This window comes from Choristoneura fumiferana, chromosome Z, assembly GCF_025370935.1.
Source record: "Choristoneura fumiferana chromosome Z, NRCan_CFum_1, whole genome shotgun sequence".
Lineage (NCBI taxonomy): Eukaryota > Metazoa > Arthropoda > Insecta > Lepidoptera > Tortricidae > Choristoneura > Choristoneura fumiferana.
The window spans coordinates 24,144,107-24,150,119 of record NC_133472.1 but is presented as its reverse complement, the minus strand read 5'-3'; positions in this window follow the sequence as shown (position 1 = coordinate 24,150,119).

Below are 6,013 nucleotides of genomic sequence, written 5' to 3'. Positions count from 1 at the left end.
AAGCGCTATCTGTCGGAAATACGGTGAACCGATGGAGTACTACAAACCAGTAGTCGCCGACCGCAAGCACACAAAGTAAATTATGCTCTGACTATACGCTACTAGTTAGGGATGTGAAATGTAGATGGCAGTATTACATCGACTTCTGTAAATGGCAAATAAAGATGAAAAGGAAACAGGCTAAATAAGTAACTGTTGGACCCCGCATTTTTTTGTCGCTGATTGTACGCGTACACTTCCCAGCTACAAACCGGTTAGCTGGCTCTGCTGAGCTACGTATGATTGGCTCTCAGTTACTCATACAGTCGATTTATCTTAATTCACATCGCTATTTTGTTGGATGGCAGCACTGAATTTATATACCTATCTCATGATTTTAATTAATGCTAAAACGCGACACCTATGTTATACGAAAATTAAATATCACAGAGTTATCGCGAAACATAACAACAAATCCTAAATAGAACGCGAATCTGTATTTGCTTTCCAAGCGCTATCTGAGGGAAATACTGCGAACCCACGGAGTACTACATACCAGTATGTCGCCGACCGCAAGCACACAGACTAGTAAGTTATGCTCTGACTATACGTTACTAGTTAGGGATGTGAAATGTAGATGGCAGCATAAGGTCAAGTTCTGTAAATAGCAAATGAAATATGAGAAGGAAATTAAGAAATTAAACCCTGCACAGTGTAAATCACGTATAAAATGTGCAGTATATAATTCAATATTAAGTTTTGATCGACTAATACCCACACTTTGACTTGTGAAATAAATGTACCTAGCTGTAGTTCTCTTTTTTTACGGTTCCGTACCCGAAGGGAGGCAAACGGAACTTATTTATGTTGCCACATTTTCCGTTTATACTCGTAAATGTTGTTTATTTCTACTGCCGCTATGCTGCAAACAAGAAAAATTCAAGGAGAGTACCAACCAAACCAACGTAAAATGAATCCACACTGCGTACGTTTTTCTTAGAAGCAAAAGGCTCTGTTAACAGTGTTTTTTTCATGGATAGAGCCATTTATACCTTCAAATTTGTACGGAACCACTAAAACTACTGATCACTAAAATTCGAACCTTATGACCTATACGTTACATTTTGGTTCTAATATATAAAAATAACTACTTAATCAAACTTCTTTTTCTAAAATTATAAATGACCATCAACATTTTAACAACACTCAAGTTTCTACCAATTGTATTATCTAATAATACTGAAACTTAACAATTAAAAACAAAAACTATCTTCAAAAATGTCCGACGACGGCATAGTTCCCAGGAGACAGGCAGCGTTTCCACGTTGAATAGCCAAGCCCAAACGTTGACGGAAATAGCTGCCTGCCTATTCGTCTTTCGCCAGTCGTCTTTACCAGGCAGAAAGAAATCTCTTTTACGAGTTCCTTCGCGCTCGCGCCTGGACCCCATGGGCCTAGGGTTGCCCTAGAGACATATTTGCGCCGTTTGAGATATTCATCAGCAGCAGAGGCCGCCGCACCTGCCCGGATAGAAGTGTGGCATAACAGTAAAATTTATTGGACAGAGTCGTCAATAATTAAGTAAACCCTTGAATTCTTTTTTAAATTCACCCTTGAAATACCGAGAAACGTATGTTACAAGTTGACCGTTAATTCAAACCTTAAATTAATCGGAGTATAATTTTTACACAAAAACCACACGGTAAAGGGATATCTGGCACACTGACTCCATATTATCTCCGTGCGGGGATGCGGCATGCGCTTTGGTACAATTTGGTTGGCGAATATAATCCCTGCGCACACCGACGACGGGATGCGGCTCTGGTGTAATAATAATAACCACCGAAAGTTCGTTCTAACCTAATAGAGGTATGTAAGGTAAACGTACGCTGTGTACGCCGAAACTTAGGTATGTGATTGCGTACACATACCCACTGTGTACGGTTACCCCACATGACTCTATCTAACACATAATATACTGCCTATCCAATTTATTAAAAGTGTAAACAAACCGATTTCATCAAAATTCTTGTATAAACACCCACTAGATCAAATCAATAACATATTTATCTATAATTCGTGTCTTTTAACTAGATGTCTAATCACTTTTTTCACAAATAATCACATGATTTCAATATTTATTTTTCGTTTGAAAAATATTCGTCAAAATCTGACGTTATTTCTTGATTGAAACATGTGTATAATCTGTAGTAGCATAGACTAGCGTAGAGATGGTGGAAAATTTGACATTTTAAAAAACGATTAATGTGCGGATGAATGAGCGATTTTTATTTACTTTCCTTAAAATTAAAAAAAAAACTGCTTTTATGTTTGAATAAACAGTCTTTGGAATTAAATCAAGTAATGTAAATAATAAATTGGCAAAAATACGTTGATCTATTCAATTAATAAATAATCGATTTACTGAACAGATTTATTATTTTGCAATAGGTTCTAGGTTCTCACATCACTAAATGTCTATGGTTGGGTTAATGGCGTCTTTGTTTACGCTTGTCATAAATTGGATTGGAATACAATATAGTAAGACCCTTACAAGAATTTGATTGTTCTCAGTTGTGAAATTGTATGTCTATTAGAAGCCCGAAGTCGAAGACTGAGGGCTTTGATGAGTCGATGTTCGTAATTCTAGTGCCGCCCGTGCGACAAACAATGTTTTTTTATCATATTTGCGAGTGAAATTGTAAATTTGTAAAAGAAAAACTAATATTTTTTCAAAAATTGCCGATACCGCTGACTGCGCTCTTGCATGGCAGCGCTAGCTCCCCGCCGTCCTCTTCCTCCGCAGCATGTGCCCGACGTGCGCGCACCGCGCGCCTGCAAGCGCTGCAGCACACCATGCAGTAACAATAGTACATTACTGTAGAGGCCGGCAACCCCAGGTTCCGGTTGAGGTTTGCATAGTGCTTTTCTCAAACATTACATGAAATAAAATAAAAATAAAAACAAGAAATGAAGCTGGCGGGACGCTAGTCTGGTCGCCCTGTAGTGTACGCGCGTGTCGCGCTGGCTGCTGTTGGTGCTGCTATGCGTGCTGTGGGTGGGCCGCGTGCGTGTCGCAGAGCGCGCGTTGAAACAAAAGACGGTCGCATTGCCGGCCAGCTCTCTCTTTGCAGGCCGCTGGAGTGACCGCGCGCACGCAGCTGAGCCACAGCGCCTGCAGCGCGATACTTCTCAGCCTATTATTTGTAACACAACGTTAATATTTCATGTCATGTTTGAGAAAACTCATTTAACGACCTTGAGCTTCATGACAAGAAAATTAGTACGGGCATAGACATTTACTGACCACGGGTTTCATGACAAGCACATTAAGGTCGAGGGTTTTATTTGGGGGGGTTGCAACCAAGGTAGCCTGCATGTTACGACACTGTTTACGAGCAAGTGGGATGAAATAGTTATTTGTGTCACAAGGGAGCAAAATGGTGTATTTACGGCGAGGGCGTACATTGAATCCAGAATGTAGCGAAGGATATATTAGAAAAGCCTTGAACAGAAAAGTTGCACTTTGCTCCCTCTCGTCAGGGAGGAAAAGTTACTTTTCTGAAGGAGAGGTGTGAAAAATATATTACATATACATATATTTTTGTTTTTCAAATTGATTGTCTTCTTCTCTGAATCATTACTCTACTTCGTTTAGATTTCTATTGAAATAAAACTGATTTTGTCAATTTACCTTATTCATAAAGTTACAAACAAACAAAATTTCAAATTACATACTTATTTTAGACGTAATACGTCATCATCATCATCATCAGCCCGAAGACGTCCACTGCTGGACAAAGGCCTCCCCCTTAGAACGCCACAATGAACGACAACTTGCCACTTGCATCCACCGGTTTCCCGCTACTCTCACGATGTCGTCAGTCCACCTGGTGGGAGGCCTGCCAACGCTTCGTCTTCCGGTTCGTGGTCGCCACTCGAGGACTTTTCTTCCCCAACGGTTATCTGTTCTTCGAGCGATGTGGCCTGCCCATTGCCACTTCAATACGTAATACGTAATTACCTTATTTTGGACTCTATCAAGCTCTGTTTCATTCCATCGTTTCAATTGTAGAAAAATATAATATAATAAGTATTAAAAAATATTCGTAAAAACTTAGGTTAAATTCGTAAAAACTTTGTGCAGTAACAATAAATTGATTAACCTCCTGACGCCCAAGTCAAATTTTTGATTTAAGAATATCGAACTTTATGTCGTTTATGATAGTCTATCAATCAGGTCAGGAGGTTATGTGCATTAAGAAGTGCAGGAGGTTATGTGCATCGGTCAGGAGGTTATGTGCATTAAGAAGTGCAGGACGTTATGTGCATCGGTCAGGAGGTTATGTGCATCGGTCAGGAGGTTATGTGCATTAAGAAGTGCAGGACATTATGTGCATCGGTCAGGAGGTTATGTGCATTAAGAAGTGCAGGAGGTTATGTGCATCGGTCAGGAGATTATGTGCATTAAGAAGTGCAGGAGGTTTTGTGCATCGGTCAGGAGGTTATGTGCATTCAGAAGTGCAGGACGTTATGTGCATCGGTCAGGAGGTTATGTGCATTAAGAAGTGCAGGAGGTTATGTGCATCGGTCAGGAGGTCATGTGCATTAAGAAGTGCAGGAGGTTATGTGCATCGGTCAGGAGGTTATGTGCATTAAGAATTTCTGATCACAGAATAAATATTTCCACCTTTTGCTGAGTCGTCGTTATGGTTAACGGTGTGAGCGCCGTATAAGTTTGCGAGTAAGCAATTTTGTTTACAGACGTGCTTCGACCACTGCTTGTTAGGTAGGTAAAATATGTCCCTCGGCACTACTTACTAAGATCTTTAAATATCGTTTATCGATAAAATTAAGAGTTTCCGTCTACATGGAAGTAGGAGGGCTCTTGGGAATAGCACGGAGTTACTTGGTCTTCTCTTGTTCCATTCAATGAATAGGAATCGTTTCTCTCTGTTTTTAAAAATCTTTATCTTCTTCTTCTTCATATAGTGTCTCTCCAACTAGTGCAGGTTGGCGGTCAACGCCGCATATCTCTCTCGGTCTTTGGCGCGGTTGAAAATCCCTGGTCCACTTGTGAGTCCAGTCCATTCCCGGATATTTCGCAGTCACGCGAACGCGACAGTTTTCCTTTCAGCCACTTTACCCATGATTACAAAATGAGATGAGAGAGAGAGCGTAGTCTGCGGTATCGCCAATTTTTGAAAAAATATTCGTTTTTCTTTTACAAACACACAATTTTACTCGCAAATGTGATGAAAAACATTGCATGTCGAATTACGAACATCGACTCATTAAAGCCCTCAGTCTTTGACTTCGGGCTTCTAATAGACTCTCGTTCGTAATTCCTTGTTTACCGCCCTTAAGACACAATGTACTATTGTCGCCCCAAGTTTAAATTATTGGGTTCTCGAGGTCAAAACTTGGGATAGTCATCCTTCCTAGTGTACCCGCTAACAACCTATAATAGTACGTCATTGTGTCTCAAGCGCGGTAAAAAGGAATTACGAATGAGACTACCCAGAAGCTCGAAGTCGAAGACTGAGGGCTTCCTAAGTCGACCTCCTAATTCCTTTACTGCTCGTAAAACAAATGTTTTTCATCTCATTTGTGAGGAAATAAACTAATATTGGAAAAGTTACCAACGAGGAGTGTCTGCACGTAATGAATGTATGGAAAGAAGGAATCTGATGCCATTGCCTTTCTTAAAGCAAATAAAAAAATGTTGCCGCAGCATAAAAGCATTGCAAACAACCATAAAAGTTTTTTAGGTAAAACAAATAAATTCAAATTTATTAATTCGTACCAAAAAAATCTGTAAAAACGATAACAAAAGCAAGAGTTTAAATTTGAGCTAAGGTAAGCCACGTCTTTGAACTTGAATCAGCATATTGTCATGAACTAAATATTTGATACCACAAATATAAATAAAAAAGGTTTTCAGATCATTGCAGAAAAGTGAGCCTGCGTGTTAAGGCGCTGTTTACGTGCAAGTGTGATGAAACGCTATCTTCCGAATACTTTCAAACTTCCC